The 23,460-nt window shown below is 41.0% G+C and overlaps 1 protein-coding gene across 6 annotated transcripts in view; it reads left to right on the top strand.

Annotated features, from left to right (window-relative positions):
• St6galnac3 (ST6 N-acetylgalactosaminide alpha-2,6-sialyltransferase 3) overlaps positions 1-23,460 on the top strand; it is a 495,747-nt gene that overhangs the window by 72,574 nt on the left and 399,713 nt on the right. The window contains exon 2 of one of the 6 annotated variants that reach the window (XM_063258116.1): positions 9,820-10,632. The exons of 4 other annotated variants lie outside the window; for them this stretch is intronic. The gene's annotated coding sequence lies outside the window, so the exon portion shown is untranslated. Of the gene's footprint in view, positions 1-9,819; positions 10,633-15,225; positions 15,326-23,460 lie in introns of those variants that run through there. One more of the 6 variants, XM_063258118.1, reaches the window with a different exon arrangement.

The following is a 23,460-nucleotide window of genomic DNA, read 5'->3' as shown; positions in this document are numbered from 1 at the left end:
GATTGAAGTAACTTTTGTGAGACATAAAGTATGTATTTAGATTCTTTTTTGCATAAGTGTGGCCAATTGTTTGAGTACCTTTTGTGGAAAAGCTCATCATTTCTCCATGTGTTGCTTTTGTTCTTCTGTCAAAAGTCTATTGACTTTGTTTGTGTGAGATTGTTCCAGGCCCCTATTCTGTTATACTGAACCATGTCTGTTCATCTATCAGTAGTGAGCCGATTTGAATAGTGTCATAAGTTTTGAAATTGAGCAGTGCGATTGCTTCAATTTAGTTCTTTAGGATTATGTTGGCTGTTTTAAGTCTTATGCTCCAGGCATGGTTTGCAATCCCTTAAATATATTAATGCAAAACAAAGAATCTCGAGAAGTTTTAACAAGCCGGTCAAATCGCATCGTTAGCAAATGAGGGCGGTTCGGTTCAGATCCTGGGGTGCAGATGCAAAGCCTGGCTCCTAGTGACCTAACAGATGGCCCCTGAAGGTGGTAAAGATGGGGTGCTTGTAAATTTTTGACAACTGAGTAAAGATACTTATGGGATGATTTTCTAGGCTCATATTCTTGGAGAGTAAGCAGCACAGTGGGGGAGTTTCCAAAGTCCTTGCTTTACCATCAGAGACTTGGGTTGACCTGGGCTCTGCCAGTGACAAGCCAGGGACCCTCAGGCAAACCATGGGCGGAGTCATCACCTTGTATGATGGGGCTGTCCTGGGCTAAACGAGGTCTTGCCGCCTTGCTGAACAGTTTCTCTTTTTCATAAATATGCAGTGAAGCTCTGTGCCCACAGGCCAATTAACTCCTCTAGCCTGGGAATGTGAAGCCAGGAGACAGAGCCCACGGATACCGAGGCAGGTTTATTTGGGTTACACTGGACAGCAGAACCCCAGCACCATCCCCTGGGGGGTCCCCCTATCTCACCCCAGCCTGGGCCGGATGATTAGGGCTTTATTAGTACTTTGAGCAACTCCATTATCTTAAAAGGCAACTTATCCCTTTTGTTTTTTCTCCTTGTTTTTGCTGCTGTTCTTCCCCTTTTCCTCCTTCTCCTGCTTCCATTTTTTAACTTAAACCAGGCAGAACCAGTCCCTCTTGATAAAACCGTTACCTTAATTACTATAGGAGACAGTCTGGGTACCTCACTGGTTTAGGATTAACTACGTTAAAGTACAAAGCACTCACCATGGTGTGTGTTGGTAAGTAAGTACTTGGTAATTAGCAGCTTGTACTAACCTCTAATAACGGCTCTTGGTGTGTATCTAGTGCTTTGTAATGTGAGCTACACACTCATTGTGGCTGGTTAACATCCCTGACTGGGTGGAAGTAGTGTCTCTATTTTACCGAAGAAGACCTGGTGTGGTGTGCCCGGCTTTGTCCGATCCCAAGCCTAGTAGGGACTCTAGGCTCATTGCCCGGCTGGGGTTCTCTCCCCTGTGCCAGGCTCCTGTGGGTTGGAGCAGGGTGTGAGTCAGACAGAAAGGGAGCCGACTTGCTTTTCCCAATTTCGGAGACAAAAGTAAAGGTGGGAAAGCACAGGCTCTTTCCAGGGGACGGAGACTAGAATGGTGTGGATAAGGTGGCTGAGGATGGGGACCAGGCCTGAGGCCTTTTCCGAATGCCTGTGGAGCCATAGTTACGCCTGCAGTCCGTCCGCCCCTGCTCCACCTGTCTACATCCTTACACGCTGCCCGCACATTTTATTTGTATGCTTTGTGTTCCCGACTCTGGGGACAAAGATGAAGGGATCATTGAGGCCCATTCAAAGGTCCGCCTTTTTACAGCTCCTCATATGATGGAGAAACCAGTGTACCATAATATAGTACCAGAGACCTGGTACCCACAACAAGTGTTTTGGGAAATGTAATAGTTTTCAAAATACTTTTTATATGTCAAGCAGTATGCAAACGCTTTGCATAGATCAACTAATGTAATTTCCCCATGAACCCTGTGAAGGAAGTATAGTTACTATTCCTGTTTCACGGAAAGGGAATCTGGGGCACATTTGTGCTGTAAAGTCCCCCAGCCTGCCCTGTTCAGGATGAGGATCTGATGGACGCTTCGTTCTGTGACAGTTTTGTGAAACGTCCTGAGGAAGCATTATGTGAACTGGCATTACAGGATTAGTTCTGTGGGTAGGAGAGATATTTCAAGCAGAGGAGCAAAGTGAATTAAAACACAGATGAGTGAAAGGATGCACTGTGTTCAGTAATCCTCCTGGGGTGGAAAAGTGACAGGAGATGGTTGGCGGTTAAACGGAGGTTATGGCAGTGGCAGTGGACACTGGAATGCTCGGAGGGTTGGAGGCAGGAACTGTGTATCGAGGTGTCTTGCCAGCAGAGGTTTATGCAGCAGTGTAGAGGCTGGCTGGGCACGGGTCCTGATTGTTGGGAGGCCAGGGGCTTCTAGTACTAGGGGAGGCTGTGCACTTGCTTCTGAATGCGACAATGGTTGTGTCCATGCAGGGTGGTTAAAGGGTTGGTATTTCACAGAGTGAAGGGAGAAGGGTGATGGAGTCATCAGAACCAGTGATCCTAGAGGAAGCACCCACTTTGTTACTAACACTGCTCTGTAAGTGGTCGTTCTGTGAGGTGCTTATTACTGTTTATGCCAAGGTAGGAGGCTTGCTCTAGAGTGTAAACCAGTGCACTGTACCTTTCACTGAAAAGTGGTGCATGCACCTACACATGCACACATACACACATGATCTACGAAAGCCCCCACTGTGCTTAATGGCCAAGGTGACTTAGAGTATAAGGCAAACTCTTGCCCTTTGCAGCCTGGATTCAATCCGTGAGCCTTCACTAATCCACAATCACAGTTCCAGTTCCGCTCTGGAATCAGTTCATGTTATTTGTTTCCACGTAGATTATATACTTCAAATGGCTTTTACTCTATACAGTATGTCAAGTTGGTATATGGAAAATATTATTTTAATGTTTTAACGTTTGAAGAGCTAGTTTCTTTTCAGACATCAGGATTTACTTTTCACTTCAAGTCTTGGTTAACGATGATTCCTTCTCCAAGGTTCTCAAAAGTGATAGCACACTGGAGAGGGAATAGAAGTAACAAGTTGTCTGTGACCTGAATATAAAGTGTGAGCTGAATTCTCACTCTGCACTCGTGCTATGAAAGGGCTTCAGACATCAGTAAAGTGTTTGGAGCCACAAACCTTAATGCTTCTTTGCAATCCAGAGATTCTTTAATTTGTTCAAGGTGAAAGAATCAGTAAGCAGTCAGCTGGGGCTGCCTCCAGGTTTCCAGCCCCTCTATGTATTTGTCTGCATGTTTGTTCAGCACCATGCTCTGCCCTTAGGGTTAGAGCTGTAAGAACATAGGGCAGGTTCCCTAGAGGCTGGAACAGATGCTGGGGATGTCCATTTAATGGTAGAACCTTGTAAGTTTTTCTCTTTGCTCCTGGCCACACAAGCAGGATTTCTTTGCATCCAGTATTGAGTTCTAAACTTGTATTGCAGGTGGACTGATGTTTAAATGTGCATGCAGGGAAGATAATTCCCAATCCCCCAAGGAGAGAGGTGTCAGATCCAATTTTATCGAGGTGCTGATCTGTAATTTGGCTCTTACCACTCTCTGGCTTGTCTCAGCAGTGAGCCACATAATTTGCCTTGAAGGCCACCCTTGATTTGGACTCTGTCTGAATATATTTTAGTGCAACACATCGTCCAATGCAGGGTCCCTGCTTTTTCGATTGATCTGCTTTTCCTAGATGCTATTTAATTCTAATGGTGTCCATTAAATGTTATAAGGTTTTGGTTAAAAAAAAGTGACTGTAAAAGAGGGTTGGTAAGAAAAACTTTTTGGAAATTGACATTTGACAGTGCCAGGCACCCAGATATAACACTCAGACTGGGAAACAAGGCTAAGGGGAAAGATCTTCAAAAAGTGTGCCTCCAAATCTTTCAAAACTCATTGTGGGGGCATAGATCCAAACTTATGTCTCACTCCACTGACTTTGCTGCTTACCAGCTGTGTGAATGGCTTTGCTACTTAGTGGAAATATCTGTTTCTTCACTGTGAAACAGAAATAATAAATCCAAACCTGGAGTGATGGTGAGAACACAAGATAACCCATGCGGATGGTCAGCCTGTGACCGGCACGTGGCAGGCATCCCGTACGTGTTTAGTTTCAATCTGCTGCATGTGCATTATCTGTAGCAGCCAGGTGAACCTCTTACATCATGCAAGGCCACTTTACCCCTGCTTCAATGCTTTCATCTGTGAGCAGAGGAGTCTAACTGATAGCTAACAAGATGGACTTCGGTGTTGCACATACCTGGCTGGAGTTTTGCCTTGTCTGTTTTGGGATATGGATCTATTCATTAGGTTCTGTAAGCCTCAGTATCTCCACTTCAAATAATGGGAGAAGTGCTCAGTTTGTCATGTTGAAGGTAAAGTATCGTAAGTCTTGTGAAGATGCAGGTATGATTGTTATAAGTGAACTAACTGGTCTCCTATTTTGCATTAGCTCTGGAGGCAGAGTGGTAGAACAGAGCAGTTTCTCCAAATGTGAGACAGCCAGGCTGATGGAGTCCACATATACACAGTAAATGATAGATAATTCTGGAGCAGAAGCGTGGTGAGGTGTTATGGGGACACTTACAGGGTGCCCAACATAAATCTCCATGGAGGATGGGTGGGTGTCAAGGACAGAGGAGACACCTGGGTCCAGGGCTGGGGAAGGTGTTATCAGGCAGGAGCAACAGCGAGGGATTAGGTCCAGAGGCAGGAGAGCATGAGTCAAGTTCTAAAATCTCAGCAAAGTCCAGCATGAGACCAGTCATTGTGCAATACTATTCTCAATTCCTTCCCCAGGTCCCTGCCTAGGTAGGTGCCTTCTTTACCTCTCTCTGTCTGCCCTCTTTATGAAGCCTATTCTGACTACATCAAAACTGAGTGCCCTCTGCTCTTAAAGCCTACAGCATTTTAGTCTAGGTCCCACACTGCAACACTTAATTCTATGCTTTTAAAAATTGTCCTCAGAGTTTTAGGTACTTTTGTAATATCATAGAAAAGCTGAAAAGCTCTTTGAAGGAAAAAACCCTAACCTTCACGTTTTCTGAGTCTCCAGAGGGATTCGTATAGCACTGAATCCACAGTGATCAACAAATACATAATGTTTGGTATTTGAAACAGATTACCTCCCCGAAGCCTCTTAAGGAACCGTAGGAGGTGGGAGGATGCACCCTTGGGCACAGGTGGGCGACCTTGCCTGGTTCTGTGTATGATCATGTGTAAGTCACTCTTTTTGAGTCTCCCTTTCCTCGGATGAAAATTCAAGACAGTCCCATACTTCACTAACTGTGAGACTCAGGTCGGTCCTTCCATTTAACATCTGAAAAGGTTGAATGTGTCTTGAGGTGAACATTAAGTACAGAGTTTCATTGGTGGTATGTTTTTCTTTTTTCTTTCCTTGTGGTACGTACCATAATGATATTTCTTACATTCAGTGGCATGTTAGACTTGATAAAATACAATAACCTTTATAGTTAGGATTGCTGTGAATATTCAAGCCAGGGTACTCAATTCATCTGTTCGGAACTCATTCACCTCATGTTGCCGGAACAGTTAAAGGGTAGTTACTAAATGTAAAAACCAGTCCCATGACCAGGACAAGCTTGTAAACTGCCAAAGTTAAAAACTGTTAGAGTGCATGCGTAGCACAGTCTGCCAAAGCTCGGAGCCTCTGCCCGGAGCTTTAGTCCCTCCTGCTGTACTTTCCAATTTCCCATATTGTAAGGTTAAGGGCAGAATTTTCAAGTTATTAGCATCTTGGAGAAACTCTCATCCTCCTATCCAATAGAGAAATAAGAGCAGACGGAGAGCCTAAATGTCACCATTTCTAGGTTGCAGTGTGCAGCTTCTATCTGTGGGTAAGTGGGTTCCCTGGAATTGTGCCCCAGGTTTATCCATCTGCAGTCACTGGTACTCTAATGGACTGAGGCTGTGGAGGTGCTGACAGAGAATGTAGCCATGCAGAGCAGCCTGCTCCAAGGAGGAGCTTTACTATTTGTGACACACAGGTCAGATAAGTCACTCTTCAGGCCACAGAGAGTGTGACCACCCAAATAAAGGAAGTTTGTGAGGCAGGGTGACACCCACTACAGATGATAGCTATTAAAGGAGATTGTAGTAGTATTACAAGAAAGAAGAAAATATTATTTGAAAATATCCTGTTACTATTTCATGCAGTCATTTGAAAGTGCTTCTTTGTTTAGGGGCTCCTAAGCTTTGGTTCCATGTTGGTTAGATTTTTTTAGCCCAGTGATCATTTGATCTGTTATGCAATTCTCACTTCAGATGGATTAAAGATTAACCCATCAGCATTATTTAAAGGCACAATAGCACTCAAATTGTATAATTACATCAAGCCCCTAATAATCAGGCATTGCATACCCACAAATTTGCTATTGTAGAGGCTGGGGATTTAGCTCAGCAGCATAAGCACCTGCCTTGCAAGCAGGCAGTCGTGAGTTCGATCCCCGGTACTGATTAAAAAAAATTTGCTTTTGTAACTTTAAAAATAATAGGAATAAAAATGAGGAAGGAAAAACTAAAATATGAGTCAATGCTATAGTTGATTTTGTCTTATCATAACAAAAATATATTGATTACAAACTGGAAATCAGTCCCTAACCTTTTTTATTTTATTTTATTTTTCAGAAAATGAAGGTTGTAGTAATAAACTGTGCTGCTGGCAAGAGGGAACAAAAAAGTTTACAAAAAGAATTATTTAAAAAATCTCCCATAAAGCTTTGAACTCTGTAAAATCCTGATTTTATTGGTTTATGCATTTGCTGGCCAAGGACAGAAAGAGGCACCGAAGGAGAGATTCGTGGTTCTGAGAATAAGCCATGAGTGTGGTTTGCCCTGTACATAATTTAGCTGCATTCTTCTATCAGAAAAGCTAGTTTAATTTACAAATGGAGTTTTGATACACTGTAGACTGTGATAAGTATGGGGGGAGCTGTACAGTTGAAAGCAGACAAACCGCAGTAGCTCATTTCCTTTTATTGATTTGAGCATAGAGTTTTGCTGCTGCATCTTAGAAATTAAAATCTTTGACTCACAAAATAGTCTGGTGCAATCTGGAGAGATGGAGGCGTTGTTGTGGCCTCTCAGGAGTAAATAACATGAATTTTTTAACATTCTCCAAGAATAATTTACATGATTTAAAGTGTCCCAATGCAACAAGATATACAGTATTTCTTATAATAGATCAAATTCACAAGTTGTTTGGAAAAAAATAGGAAGATAGAATTGTGTTTGTAGGGATGCATTTCCAAGAATTCTGTATTTCTTTGGTTTGTTCTTAATCCATTATTTGTTTTGAGAGAGAGAGGAAGAGAGAGAGAGAGAGAGAGAGAGAGAGAGAGAGACAGAGAGAGAGAGAGAGAGAGACAGAGAGAAGAGAGAGAGAGTATCATTTTAAATACTTTTGCACATTCATCTTTATGCACATTTTTATTAGGATACTTCCTTTATACAGTTCTTAGTAGTCAATCGTCAGCGTTACACTGAGAAAATTATTTTAAAACTGACCATGTATAATCAAAGTGTCTCCAAAGAGATTGTAACTAGTTTATACCACACCAAGAAGAGGATTTGGGAGTGTGTATTTTTAATACTTCTTTACACTGCATAATTTCATTGTTTTTATCACTTTAGCCATTGTCTAAGAATATGTTTTCTTATTTTTATTTATTATTTTTCACCTTTTGAGGCTAAGTGTTGTAGAGATGTAGAGAAGTAAGGAGAACATGACCTGTTATTTCATCCGTATCTCAGCTCAGTTCATTTGCTTTGAACTCCCTGAGGTCAGCTATCCTAAAGGTAGGACTTTGTCGATGCTCTTTGCCAGGGTGGACAGCCAGTTGAGAGAGAAACAAAACTAAGACAATTCGAGGTGCCCTATCCTTAGGAGAAGAGCATAAGATGAGAAAGATGTATAAAATAGGGGAAAATAAATCAAAGCTTTAAGTCTCCTAAATTAATGCTTTGCGTTGAAAAGGAGGAAGAGAACTTTCGTGTAAGCTCCATTATCCTTCGGCCATTCTTTCAGATCTCAGGACAGACCAGATATCCTGTACGTGGGCTATACGTGGATAAAATGTGTACTCTTTTAAGCATGAAGATTCTAATTATAGTTTTACCATTGCTACTCCCTAAACATAATTTCTAAGTTACTAACTTTGGGAACAAAAGTTACTGGTCATTTGGGGAACTACATACTGTTTTTATTTTTTAAATGAAACATTAACCAAAGCAATCTGAGCTTTGTCTTTTTTTTTTCTTTTGAGTAACTTGATTCTTCAATTATAAATAATGATTATTTAATGTCTGTTAAGTCTTTCACAGTTTAGGGTGAATTATAATTAGCTATCTCCCTAAGATGTGTGGTTTGTGGCTTGAAAGGTTTTCTAATGTCCTCCCTCTCTAGAACTAATGACTCAGAACCAAGAAAGACTGACACAGAATTTCATCTTGTGCTAGGGCTGTGAAAGCTCCAAAGAATACCCGGGGCCTCTCGTAGGCTTGCTGCTAGATAAAGACCAGAGCCCACCACCCCTCTGTCTCAGGATTGCTCCTGGTTAGTTATTGCACTGTCAGGGTTTACTTTGATTTATGATACATTTCTGGGACACCACAGTCACTTGTTTATTAAAAAAAATGTGGTTGGACATTTCTCGTTGTGTCTTAATGAGATTAAAATGTGTGTTTATGGATATTTGTCTTCTAGGTCCTGGTAGAAACAGCTCTAATCCTAAGTGATGGTAGAAACTGATTGAGAGAACCACTAAAAAATAATTTTCGTCTAGCACTGCTAATGCATAATAGGCTAATTTTATTGATTGGTCACCCATCAGCATTGGTATGTGAGGATTAAACATGACTTTCTGGAATAATATAACAGTTGCCTAAGATGATGCATGAACAAGGTTTATATGTGAAGTGAAATTGTCAGAGAACTTAGTTCCAATTTTTATCCTATATAGGAATACCATTTTAATAATGTATCTGAAGAATAAGTTGCTGCAATGTCTTGCTTAGGAGTTAAATAGATTGGAATGGGATTGTTTGATGGGAATGGAATTTCAGTTTTGCAAGGTGACAAGAGTTCTAGAGGTCGAGAGGGTAGTGATGGTTGCATGGTGATGAGAATGTATCTCACACACTGAGCTGTACACTTAAATGGCTATGATGGTAATTTTTATATTTTGTATATTTTATCACAATTTGATTTTTTTAGAAAAAGGGTTAATTGGAAACCTCTTTGCTAAAGTGTTTTAGCCTGAGCTTTGACTGAGTACATATAGGATATCAAATGCAATTGTACATTACTAGATGCTTGAGGGTCATTATTCTGGATGCCAGTTCTCATTAGGAGGCTATGATTTCACAGGATTGAGCAGATAAAATGCATTTTATACTTAGAACCAGTTTGAGAAAGAGCTAAGCACTTCTTTATGCTGTCGTACACCTCCGTGATATATTCTTCTCCAAAGTATACAGAAAGGAAAACAATTTGGATCTCAGTTAATTGGGTACTAATTTATCTTGATATCTAATTTAGGCTCTATCTTAAAAGATCAGCTACCTAGCCTAGTATTTAATTTTAACTGATTTCACGTGTAACTGCACAGGAGCCGGTTCCCTTTCCATGCCTGCCTCCTCTCTGTAAATGTTTTTGAAGGTCAGCTCTGGCACAGAGGAGAATTAATATTAAAATACATCTAATAAATAAGCTGTCAGATGATTCCCTCAGATACCATAAGCAGCAGAAAGTCTTCTTTCCTTTCCTTTCAGGTCCTTGTGTACAGTCACTGCTGGCATCTCCTCCTGGGCTTCCAGTAATCATTTCCAGCGCAGCCTAGCTCTCCTGATTTCATCGCTCTTGAGTGACGGAGCCATTTTCTCGCAGAATGCAGTCCCTCCCTGGGAAACGGGAGCAGAAATAGTCATCTAGCAGTGGAACCGTTGGAAAATAAAAAGAAAATGATGGATTTGGCAGCCAGGGTCTGCACAGACTGGCCCGGTATCCCCAGCAGTGTGAGCAGAGCGGGGTTTCGGTCTTTCCTTTGAACTGTCATGGCTGGTTAATGTGATGCCCACGGAGTATTACGAGGCTATGATTTTGAACTTGGTGCCCTGCATAGACTCTGCCTCGAGTCTATGCCTCGAGTCTATAGGAAGATTAAACATTAATTAAAGTAACTACACAGGAGAGTCAACAGTGTCACGAAGTAGAAAAATATCTGGCTTCCCCACCAGGGAAAGCCGTTTGAGAAGGAGAGGTCTTGTGCTGGACGCTGGCGATGGATGTAATAGGGCTTCACTGGACCCAAGGGTAGGAGTCGTTGCTCAGGAAAATGTTCTGTCTTTGATTCCTGGAAGAAAAATTTGAAAAATTCAGCCAATGTGGAGCCAGCTTGGGAGCCCTAATGGTACAGAGAGAAAGGAAACATAACCATGTACAAGATGCAAGTCTTAGCAGTGGCCCTGACCCTGACTGAATTCCTTGCCTCTTTGTGGCTTTAGTTCAGTGCATCAGGTTAGGCCTGGTAGATTTTCTTCAGGTTGCTTCTCAGCAAGTGGCCTACCAGCCTTCTCTTTGCAAAGGTAAAAGTCCTTGAGGTCATTCTGGACTCCTTTCTGTTTGCACACCTCGTGTGTCCATAGAGCGAAGTCTTCACAGTGTATCAGAGGCCATGGATTTCCACCACCCTGTGTTTACCATCCCGTTCTGAGCCACCAGCACTGCTGCTTGGATTATTGTCTCATTCTCCTCACTGGTCTGCTGACTTCTGCATCTGTTCTTTACGTCTTTCTCAATGTGTTAATCATGTTGGTCTTTCACAGCGTAACTCAGCTTGCTTGCATTTTTGCTCAGAATGTTTGTGTCTCAGGCCCCAAAGCAAAGCCTGGGCAGCATCCTACCAAGCCCTCTGCGAGATGGTGTCCGTGCTGCATCCTAACCTCTGACTCACTGGTCTCTGTCCCTCGCTGCAGCTGGAATTGCCTCCTTGCCCTTTCTCATGTGGCCAAGTCTGCTCCTACCTTTGGCCTGCTTTCCTTGCTTCTTCTGCCTGAAGGATTTTAAAAAATTACTTGTTTATATGATTCTCACTTTTCTTCAAGTGTGACCAATTTTCTTATTAGAGAATCATTTCAAGACTAATTCATAAAAAACTGGAACTCCCTCCTCTGTTAATTTCACATTTTATTTTTCTCTTACTCTATTTTTCTTCATTACACATTTTATTGCATGACCATTCTGTTTATTTCATTGTTTTGTTATTTATAAAGTACTCATGCCACATTCATCCAAGGTCAGTGAGCACGGAGCCTGTGTTTTCTTCATTACAGCTCAGCAGTATCCAGAAAAGTACCTCACACATAGTAAGTGTTCAGAGAATACCCATTGAATAAACGCACTTTTAGTAACTCTAGAGGTTAAATCCAGCTTTGTTGTGTAGCAGTTGTGTGATGTTTGGCAAGTTGCTTCTTGGAGTTAACGTTTTCTCATTTAAAAAATAAAGATAGCTTTCATTTTATATATTAAAAATACAACAGCTATTATTTCTGTTGCTGTTGTTAGTATTGACTGAGTTTTAAGACTACATTTATTCAGGCATGGGTAGTTTTCCTGAGATCGGAATCCAAAAACTGGCTCTAATCCAGGTTGGCTTTTCTGGAAGGAAAGTTCTAGTTGTTTGTGTTTTATTTCCACAAAAGTGTGGGCAACTTGCAAATGACTCTTGGTTCTGCTTGAATGATCTTTGACTCATTATGGGCTTCCACATTATAAATTTTCTCATTGTTTTTAAGCAAGTCACTAAAACTAAATAGAAGTACAGAATGCTGAGTATTCTATTCTCTCAAACACATAGAATTAGTTAAGATATTCTTTGTCTTGTGTTTAATCAACATGCACTATATTATGTATCATTCAAACATTAGGGAGGTAATAGGCACATTGGTTAGCAATCTTTTTCTTTACATTGGCAAGAAAATATAGTTAGTACTCTAATTTGTAAAGAACACATATGTAGGATGTTTGCTTATTAACCAGGTTTAGTGTTAGGCACACTCTTATAATGCTAATAATTGTTAGCTATTGATACTGTAAATTTAGTCCAAATATTTTAAATGTCTCTTCTTCTAAGACTGAATGTTAAAATTAGAATTTAGAATTGAGTACAAGTACATATAAATCATTTTGAACAGATAAAATGGATGCAAATCAGAGACCAGCTGGAGGCAGATTTGCATGATTATTTTAATGCTATGACAGGACACGGACACTCAGAAATTTGAATTACAATCCTTATTTCTCATGCCTGGAAGGGTCACTGAATCTCTCATTTGAGGTGGCCAATATCACTCTATGTTACCAACAAATCTTGCTGATAAAAAATTGAGAGTCCAGTATCAAACTTTCTCTATTTGTTTTCTCTGCACCCTGGTTTGAAGAATGAAATGAAATAAGCATTTGTGCTATAGGGAATTCTAGTCATTTACATTATTGGTGTTATCTAGAAATTGTTCCATGGTTTTCAAAAGGTAAATCATACCTTCTGATTATTAGCAATCACTTGTCCAATCAGAACCCAAATGCAGAATGTCTGCCATGCCACTCTGAAAAGAGTAAAAGATGAAGATGAAGTCTGCTTTTTTGCAGATGAGTCTAGACAGAGTCTTTTCTGCACCATGAAACTAATATCTGACTGATTGAGCCTTGTTGCATGATCAATTCTCAGACACGTGCAAGATCTTTTAGTGCTATTCATAAAACTGTTCATAATGATGACTTTATAAGAGTTTCTTTCCTTTTTGGAGACAAAATTATCTCTCTGCTTTCAGATTACCCTGTTGCACTTAAATTATGTGTGGGGGGTACAGCATATGCATGTGCCTACGTGTGAGTGTGGGTACATTGGTCTTTTGCAATTGGCTTCCTTTTAGTTACTCTAATGAGTTGCTGATTAAAAATAAACTTTGATAGTCATGTAAATTGGAGATGGTTCTAGCTTAAAAAAATAGGTATTTCTTAAAATTAATAGATAAGGCTATCATGCCACATAAAGTGCCTTTCTTTAGGAATAGCAAATGTGATATATTGGTTGATGCTTCAGTCTGGTATGGTATTTGAAGAACATAAAGTTGTAACATAGATTTTCATTTTAATGAGAGTGTTATAATACCCTCATAATTTTTTCACTTCTCATTATTTTTTATAACCTATGAATTACCTAAAACAACTTTAGTCATTTGAATTTTGACTTAGCACTTATTTTACTATGCACAAAATTGTCATTTGAGAAATAGAGTATGTATTTATGGCTTTGGTGTCTCAGGCTAGGCATCAGGGCTATTACAGAGTTTGCAGATGCTGCTGTGTAGAATGCAGTTCTTTTGGGGGCGTCTGTTCAGTGAAGAATAGAAAGAAATGACAATGAAGGAGTGGGTTCTGCAAATCTTGTGATAACACAGTGAGAATCTAGGGGACTTTCACTCTTTGTCCACTCATCTAGAGAAGATGTTGTATAATGTATTTCTCCAGCTCATTCACTCTTTGGTATGCTATTACATTATTATCTACTTAAAATGGTCTAATTAGCAAACCTCAACACTTAACTGTCCTCTTTTTTTATTGTGGATGTCTATATTTGATTTTAGAAATGACTTTTTGGTGGTGGGTGAAGATGAACAATGTCACACAGTCAGCTCTTTCTATCTGTGAGTTCTGCATCCATGGATTCAACCAATCGTGAAGTCAATTTTTTTTAAATGGGTCTATAATAAACAGGAACAGACAATATTTTCTTCCTTTTTGGCCCTAAGCAGCACATCATGACAAGTATTTGCATACTATTTATATTGTGTTGTTGTTATTAAGATCATCTAATATACATGTTACAAAACCTAAATTCATGGAAACCTAAATTCATGGAAATACGTGCACACACACACACACACACACACACACACACACACACACATATGGTCATGTTTATGCATTCATGTAAAACACCTGATTTATATATCACTTTCTTGTTTTTGCTGCTTTTCTCTCTGTGGGTACACAGAGAAAAATTCAAATAACTTACCTTGATAACTATATATATATATATATATATATATATATACTCATATAATTTTCTTGATTTTATTTATTCATTGTAGTGATTAACTTACAGATCATACATTTTCTGAACCAAAGGCATCTCAACGGAGGTCTTCTTTCTGCCCAGGATAGGTACCAAACCTGAGAGAAGAAACATAGACATCTTAGAAGAGTCTAACTGTAGAATTTGCCCAGAAATAAAAACAGAAGTGCACAGTTAACATCCACCTTTTCTGAGTGGTCATGAGGAACAAACCACCAGTGAGGACCCTGGGAGAAGCTGATGTAGTTAGGGACCCGTTTGGAGTCAGGCACCCCCTGGAGGAATGGGTGACTGACCCGTGCATCCGCTGGGGCGGGCCTGTGTATAGAGGGGCTCTTTTGATGCAGGAATCAGTCAGGAGTATCCTTGTGTTCTAAAACGACTAGTTTTGATTTGAGTGTTTTGCAGGTGAAGATTTTCTCTGATTCTCTCCCCCTCGCCCTGCTTACTGAGGATGGCCATCTGTGTTTCTACGAAAAATAACAGTGATCGTGGTCTTGACAGTAGCAGGTACCACTTAGTGACCATCCATGGTCTCCTCTGTGTGCTTTAAAGGCAGCCCCTCTTTTAATGCTCCCCGGAACTCCACACCACTACCTCCACTTCACAGAGGAGGAAACCAGGGGTCTGAGAGGAAAAGCCACTCACCTAAGGTTACTAGCTAGTTCCTGTGATGTCAGAGCTGAGACTCAAATCATGACTGCAGAATTTCTTAGCCCTACAGCCAGGCGGGGTAGTGCATGCCTGTAATCCCAGCACACAGGAGGCTGCTGCAGGAGGATCATTGCAAGCTTGAGGCCAGCCTACACTACAAAGTGAGCTCAAGACCAGCCTGAACTACATAGGGAGACCCTATCTCAAAAAATAAATAAATAAATAAATAAATAAATAAATAAAAACCTAAAAAAAAAAAACCAACCAAAAAACTTCTTATCCCAAGCCAGGGTTTGTCTACGCATCTTAACTTTTAGAGTGCATTCCAAAGTATGCTTACTGTGCCTTTCCTGTACTTCAGGGGCACCGTGGGCAGCATGGAGGAAGCCAGGGTGACCTGGACATGAAAAAGCTCACAGCCTTGCGGTGGAGCCTGACACACATGCCGTTTTAACGCCACCTGAGGGTCTCTAAAATGAAAGCTTCAGGTGACAAGAGCTTTTCTTCATTTTGTTCTGAAGCGTGTTACACAGTTTCTAGGAAAAAGTGGGTAGATGCTCAATAAATACTTCAAAAATGTTTATATGAACAGCTCATAGATTCCTGGAAGAAGACAAGCACGATTCACTTTGCTTATAGTTTTGTGTGTTAAGCCCTGCTCCTAGCTCGTGACCCTGACCTGAATGGCTTTGTCCACAGCTCTGAGTTTGCTCTGCTGCCTTTAGCATTCCTTCCGCGTTCCTCCTTTGTGGAGCATGTACCATGTTCCAGCCACTGTGATGGCACAAGGGACATAGAGATGGACCAGAGCAAACCGAGTCCCTGCCCTTGTGGAGAGATGCTTTCATATGCTGTTCTCCTTTAGGTGTTCCTGATTCAATTAGACCCTAATCCTGACACAGAATCCCCCTTCCTCTGCCACCCTGGGCCTTTATATCATTAGGACAGTTGGTTCCCAAATGTCTAAGTGGCCACAAGGATCCACACATGCCCAACCTGACCTGACCAGGTGCCACACCTTGCAAGTTTCTCTACAAAAATATTCTACTATCAATTCCAACTCCATTTCCTTATGTATCTGGATTGTCCTAGGGAGAAAGAAACACACAGGGCAAGATGCATCCATTGACCCCTGGGGAGAGAAAGCACATTGACATGCATGCCTCTGCCATGAGCCAGGCAGTATTTTGATGGCTTTTCTTGTTTTATTCAGTTCTCTCCATGATCTTGACAACAAAGGGTGTGTGTGTGTGTGTGTCTTTCCTAGGTGAGGCCAGGAAGGTCAGTGGAGTGTCAAGCTCAGAAAGCCAGTCAGTGATAGAGCTGGGCTAAGGAAATCACCTAGGTATCTGTCTTGGCCATGTCCTTGTCCTTGTGACAAATATCCAATAACATAAGAAGCAGAAGTTTAGTTTGGCTCATATTTTGGTCCATGGTCAACTTCCTCCGAGGTGGAGACAGGCTTGCAGAGCAGCATGATGGAAAGAGCTGGGAAGAAGACAGCTGCTTATCCTGTGGCAGCCAGGAAGCAGAGAGAGAGAACAGAAGAGCCAGGGACAGGAATGTACCCTTCCATGTCACATCCCAGATGACTCCAACCAGGTCTCACCTCCTAAGAGCATTCAGCTGTGAGGATTATTCCACGTGTATGTGTAGCACCCTCATTATCCCATCACCTTCCAAAAGTCCCACCTCCGAACCTGGAGTGTTTGGGGGGTATTCCAAACAGTCTCCCTGAAAAACATGCTGATCTGGGACTGTGGAGCTTTCTCAAGGCCATGAGAGAGGACCAAGGTGGGAGGGAGTGTAGGATGCCTGGTGGTGCCTATTTATATCCATGCCCTGGAAACTATACGTGTAACTCATTATGGAGGTTTTCTGCTTTCCGCAACCTCATGGGGGACCTTTCTTATGTTCCTCTGCTGATTTATGAGCTTGTAATGGTACCTTCATTCTACAGCAGTCTTTAGGGTTCCCTGAGGATTCTCCTAGAGATCACAATTATTTAGGTTCTAAATTACCCTTGTCCAGTTTTAAGCAGATGAGCAGTATTTCCACCCTCTAAACAATGATCCCTGAGGCTTATTGCTGCAATAATATCACATTTAGTTTCCAAGGAAACTGCATATCCATCCTTCCCTCCCACCCCTCCTACTTCCTCAAGCCTGAGTTTTTTTTAAAATTCAGAATGTGCCTTTGCCACCTCTTGCTATTGTTAAAGTTTTAGTTCTGGCACTCGTTCCTATGAAATTATGGTTTTCTTTCTGATCTTCTTTATCATGTTTTGGATGCTTTTCTGCAGAATAGCATTTCAAAGTCTAAATGACTTTGAAATAAATTACTGCCTTCATTATGACACACAATAGATGAATATATCATACTTCAGAGTCACAGCTTCTATAACCAAAATACCCTGATTATTTTCTGTCGTATAGTTCTATAATTACTTACTTGATATTCTGTTATGTGGCTTGGGAATACAGTAAAGGGTAGGCTACAGTGTATATGAATATTTTATTCTCAGTATGTATGTGCATGCCAGTTAACTGAATAGTTTCAATAAATTTCTAAACTCCAGCTAAGTTAATTTTTTAATCTAAGCATCACTTCTGTAGATTATGCTACAGCTTACAAAATGTGTTTAGGACATTGTGTAAACCACTGAATTCAGTCAACCATGTTGAATGCATTGGGAAAAGAAACTTCTGTTACTCTGAAGTACTCTGGAGGACTGTGTAGTTCTGGGGGGGGGTGCTAAGGGTGTGTGTGTGTGGTGACCATATGGGGTTATCATCAAGCAGAAACATTACATTGGCCATTGAGCTGTGCTGATTAAAGACTTACTTTTCATTCTCCCTACTCTTCACATGTGTGTGCACACATACATTCATTTGCATGCACACACACATTCACATGCACATATGTTACATATATTTCCCATCGTGGAAAACAGTGGTGCAAAGTCTTGTGTTTAGAGCCAACGTGTAATGGTGTCTGCACAGAAACTTCTGGTCACCTTGTGTCTTGGTTACTTGTCTCTTGTTGTTGAGACAAAATACCTGATGACCAAAAGGAAGGAAGGAAAGATTTATTTAGCTTACAGTTTGGGGAGGTTTCAGGCTACAGCTGACACCAAGACAGGGTGCATGGCTGAGAGGCAGCCATTCGTAGTGGCCTAAAGTGACAACAGCAAAAGGACAAAAGAGGAAAGCACATCACCTTCCCTCCTTTATATTGTATACTGGCTCTGCCCCTGGGTGAGTGCAGCACTCACACTGCCAATCCCAGTGCTAGACAACAAGCCAATCACAAACACTAGACTCAGCCACATCCATGACTGCATGAGGCTTGGAAGGGGGTGCATCCAAACACAAACCATAACACCATGTCCCTCCAGGGTTGCCATGAGCTACTGTGTCTCCTTAGCTTTGGATACTGAGACCTGTATTTCAGTGTTTGTTATTTTCACAGTCTTTGTGAGACTCAACCCTTAAGAAATATGGAACTTGGGATCTGATGTCCTCAAAGGAAGGGATATTGTGGATAGATAAAGATTCAGATACTGTGTGCGTTTTGAAGTTAAGGGTAAAAATGATTCTCCTGCATTTGGGAACAGAAGGGAAGTGGTGCATTTAGGGTTAGATTTGTGAGTTCTGTTGCAGAATTGTCATATATGGGAATTGACCTTGTCCTTATCTGCTCTTTTAAGCATTTGGAGCTGTTAGAGTTTTAACCAGGCTCCAGTTGCTGATGAGCTACAGGGTTGAGTGGCACCAAAAGGACACAACTTTTATTTCACCTTCTCAAAGGAGAACAAGAAAAGGAGTTTTCTTAAGTGATCCTGGCCTTGCCAGGATAATCCCAGGAGTGAGCTAGCCTCTTTGCTGGGAGAATACATCTTCAACCAAGATGTATTCCTAGATTCTTTTCCTAGATTCTTTTCTTACAGTAACACAATTTGTATCCTTTGCTTGTGTAGCCTGCCACCAATCTTGTGATAAATCCACAGCTTCTAAAACTCTGGGCACAGAGGAACTCTCTGTATCTTTTGTATCTACCTCTGTATATGGTGCCTCTGGGCTTCTTGGTGTTCTCAACTTTGGCCATTCAGTGGGGACTGAAATTGTGAGAGCTCAACCCTGAGGCTGGCTGGGAGAATGAGATATTCCTGTCATTAGAGCACAGTACGTTGTGAAATCTGAGAGGCCAGTGACAGATAAAGGCTGCTGGGTGAATATTTATTTCCTTAAGGGACACTTCTGCCTCTTAGGGTAGAGTTTAGCAGTCCTCATTTCAAAAAGCATGTTTTATCTGGTTGATAATTAATGCAACAGAAATAACATGTTATATGACATCCATGGCATTTAACCAACAAGGCAGTTTGTCCTGAAGTGTTCTGTGAAAGACTAATCGGACTCTGGGATTGTTTTATAGAGTATGGATAAAGGCAGATTCCAAGATAAGAAGGAGGGGTTTTTACAGTTTAGTGCAAAATTGTGAGAAAAGTACATGGGGACCCCAGCCTTCCAGCCCAGTTACTTTCTTGCAGCTTTGAAATACTTAGTATTTTCTTCTTGCAAGCTTTGGGATATATGACCAGTTGCTGGAAGGATTGGTGTACATTATATTGAAAAATAAAAGAAGACAAGCAAAGCAAAATAAAACAACATTAAAAAATGAAATCTAGAAGCAAACACAAATAAAATGATTTACTGGGATATTTTCTGAGAACTATCAGAATTTCCCAGAAATACACAGAAATGGTTCTTGCCTTTGACCCACGAGGCCTTCCAGAATTTAAACATCCCTTATTGATCAGATTTGTAAAACACTGGTTACATCATCTGTTAAGGAAACTTCAGTTGCTGGGTTTTTGGAGTATCTCTTTACACACAGTGGTCTCCTCTTTGGGGCATGAAGCTTATTACTCACCCAGCCCAAATCCTGGAACTGAAATGCTCTTTCATTCTTGTTATGGACATTAAGAAGATCAGTAAGGGTACATTTAATTTATTTGATATTTATACTCCCATCTCCAGAAAGCCATTTAAAAACTGATAGTTGTTTTTGGTAGAATAAGTGGAGAAAGTGAAATTAGAGTATAGAAACTTCTCCAAGTATAGCGGGCATGGCAGCAACAGCAGTGTCTCCTGGGGAGGAAGTTAGGAATTTGCAAACTCTGTCCCTCCCCAGTCTGATGCAAACCAGCTCCTCCATTTCACTGCAGTGACCCTCAGGTGATCAATTTGTGCATCATAATTTGAGAACCACTAGTGTGAATTATCCTTTCAAAAATATGGGCTGCTCAGAAATGGGGCGAGTGGAGAGGAAGTGCTAGGTAACAGAAGGAGGTGTGAAACAAGCCCTCTGAGCATGGCTGTCCTCCTAGGGATTTCTGGACATAAGAAGTTGAAAAGCAGGGGGAACCAAAGTGGCTGGGGTTCCGTGTTGGGGGGGGACCAAGAGGAGCTGCGAAGCAAGCACAGGGTGGATATTATGTGAAACTGGACAGTGAACAGGTGCTTTGGAGATGGCCAGGGAAGCAGTAAAGGGCAGAGCTGCTTATAAATACGTGTGCTGAAGCAGTCAGAAAGTTGAGGATAATCAAAATGGTGACTTATTTTTCTTGACTGTGGAGAGAAGATGATTTTCTCAGTGTAGAGCGGCCAGCATGGTCCTGAGATTTAAAGCAGGTAAGTGCAGGAACCGTTGGGGAAACACCCATGAGGGACCATGAGTGGAAGACCGAGGGAACCTAGTTTCTCCCTAACCTTGGCCACTTTTTTGGGACAACTCATAACACTTTTTCTACATCTCCAGAATGGAAGAGGCCCACTGCACCTGTGCATGTTAAATTCCAGCTGTGAGCACTGTATAACTAAAGAAACTAATATAATCCAGATGCCAAATGTGGGATTTTATTGATTGCATTAATGCTTCTGGAAAGTCAGAGCTTCTTTACAAATGAAGTAATTTTCTTCAAAGGCCACCTTCCCCAAGTGAGGGATGGAGACTCATGGGCATTGTACCATGACAAATTCTGCCCACAGTTATGAACGGAGACTGATACTAGGTTCTGCTGGCTCCCAGCTACAAGTTTCTTCTGTTAGCTATATATAAATCATGATGTATTAAGAGCTTCTACTGGACTTACAGAAAGAATTTTTGAGGTGTCCTCACGAGCTTGTATGGGAATGCCAAAGGAAAAGGTGGAGAGAGACGTGGTTTCATATTTGACTGTCTTGACTCAGCCTTGTTGCTCCCCTCATGGTCTCTGACAGCATAAACGTGCAGCTCATTTCCATGCTTCTTTTGGATTCCTGCTGGGGCCTTTGCTTGCTCCGGGGGCCTATGTTTTGGGGAGAAGATGCTGTGCTTCTGAGGCCAGGTCATTAAAATGCACTGCCTCAGGTGGGATATTTGCAGCTGTGTATTTCTCAGCCCCATGGATCATTTTTCAAAGCTTTTCATTACTTCTCTTTGATCAGGAAAAAATCACTTAACAGTGAGACTGGAATCCACTTTTATAGACTTCCCTGTGTCCTTGTTCTCACCTACTGATCTTCACGTCTCTGAAGAGTCTGACTTTATGCATTAATTTTTTTTTCTGATTGTAACATTAGTCAGGTGAATTGAGAAACTGGGGACTTTTGTTTATTGATCCTTTTATCTTCTACCTTTTTGCCTGTAAAGGTCATTTTTCAATTTTCCCAGAAGGTAATTCTACTTCTCTTAATAATTCTCAACAAGCACCAGGCATGGGACGTTCATATAAAAACTAGAATAAACATTAAGTTTAGAAGTGTTATGTAAGAACTAAAAGCAAGGTTTTTATGCTTCCGAGTGTAACTTAAATTAAGTAGAAAAATATCAAATAATGACAATAACAGATTCTTTTATGGTCCACAAGGAAAAAATGCCCTTTTCCTGTAACAGTCTGGACCTGAACAGCATTTACCCCTCTTTAAGCTACTTTCTCGAAGAAGTCTTCCTAATGTAAAACAACTTCACACCCAGCTGAGATTAAAGCTCTGCTTTTTCTTTAAAAAATTATTTAATTTTAATCACAAATAAAATTGTATTTATTATGTGCAATATATTGTTCTGAAGTCTGTATACATCGTGAAATGGCTATGATGAGCTTTTTAGCATGCTTTGCATTATATCTCTCTTATATTTTATCATCTCTTAGCATCCTTGACATCTTTGATTTTCTCAAAACCATTTGATGCTACTACCATGGTTATGTATTCATTTGAATAATTACATGATTAAACTTCCACCATTCTAGACTATAAACTCCATGGGGGCAGACTATAAACTCCATGAGGCCCAGGCCGTGGGGTGGAAACAGCTTTGACAAGCTTTGACTCTTCCCCCAGTTTGAAGAACACTGTGTGTTCGTAGCTGCACAGCCCTATGGTCTTAGAACCTGCTGGCCTTCATTTGGTCCTAACTCCACGTTTTTGGTTCCAACTGGTGGTGTTTCTGCCCATGTAACACCACAAACTTCTCCTAAAGCCATAGCCTAGCTGCACGCTTGCATTCTCTCTAATGGAATGTAGCAGTTTTTGTAACATGGGCTGTATATTTTGTAATATGTAGAGAACATTCCAAATTTTTCAGTTCCTGTTTATTTCTGTTTACTAAGTCCAACTTCAGTTTCTCTCTGTCCTCTAAGAGCATTTTACAGTAAGCAAGCAGGGAACTAAGCTGCTCCTTCATTACTTTGCTTGAACATCTCCTCAGTTCATTGTTTAATTTCAACCAATCTCTCTGCCATTTTATAAAAAGAACTGGCCTCCTCCAGTTTCCAGTGACACATTCCTCCTTTCCATCCAAGACCCCAGCATTATGGCTTGCAGTGTCTGTAATCTCACCAATTGCCTCTTTATGATTGTTTATGTATCCTCTAAGAAGATGGAAGACTTCTCTGCAGTCTTCTTTTTTCCCCTCTTGAGTCCCCATCTTTAATTTCTATATTTCTCTCAAGAGTTTTTCCCCAACAATCTAGACTTTTTCTGGTACGAATGCTATAACTCCTCCAGCCTCTACCATCACCCAGTTCCAAAGCCACTTCCACATGTTTAGGTATTTGTTGATGCAGCACCACCTTCTTGGTACCAAAATTTGTAGTAATCTGTCAAGGCTGCTATAACAAGACACTAAAGTCTGCATGGCTCTTACAATGTACATTTATTGTCTTGCCTTTCTGAAGATTGGAAAATTGAATTTTAAGGCTCTGGCCAATTCAGTTACTGGTAAGAGTTCCGGCTTACAGTTGGCTCTTCTCATTGTGTCCTCAAACAGTGGGAAAAGAGACAGTTGTCTAGTTTCTCTTCTAATAAGGACTCTCATCCCATTAGTAAGAGACTTACATTTATGACTTTGTTGAATTTTAATTTCCTCCTTACTCCCAATATAGCCATGCTGGAATTTAGGGCACTAACATTGGAATTTTGGGGGAGTGGATCATAGATCAGTCCATGAAGTACTCCCAACAGATCTAATGAAGTAGGCATTATGATTACTTCTGTTGAAGTCATCATATGAAGATTCTGAGGCTTACAGCAGCAAACTTTCTCAAAGTCACACTAATGGGTCCTGTGACAGGTCAGACAAA

Source organism: Cavia porcellus, unplaced genomic scaffold (assembly GCF_034190915.1).
Source record: "Cavia porcellus strain 051 isolate PalLab524CR breed Dunkin Hartley unplaced genomic scaffold, mCavPor4.1 scaffold_1, whole genome shotgun sequence".
Taxonomy (NCBI): Eukaryota; Metazoa; Chordata; class Mammalia; order Rodentia; family Caviidae; genus Cavia; species Cavia porcellus.
The sequence above is the reverse complement of the archived record's forward strand: the minus strand, read 5'-3'. Positions and strand labels throughout refer to the sequence as shown.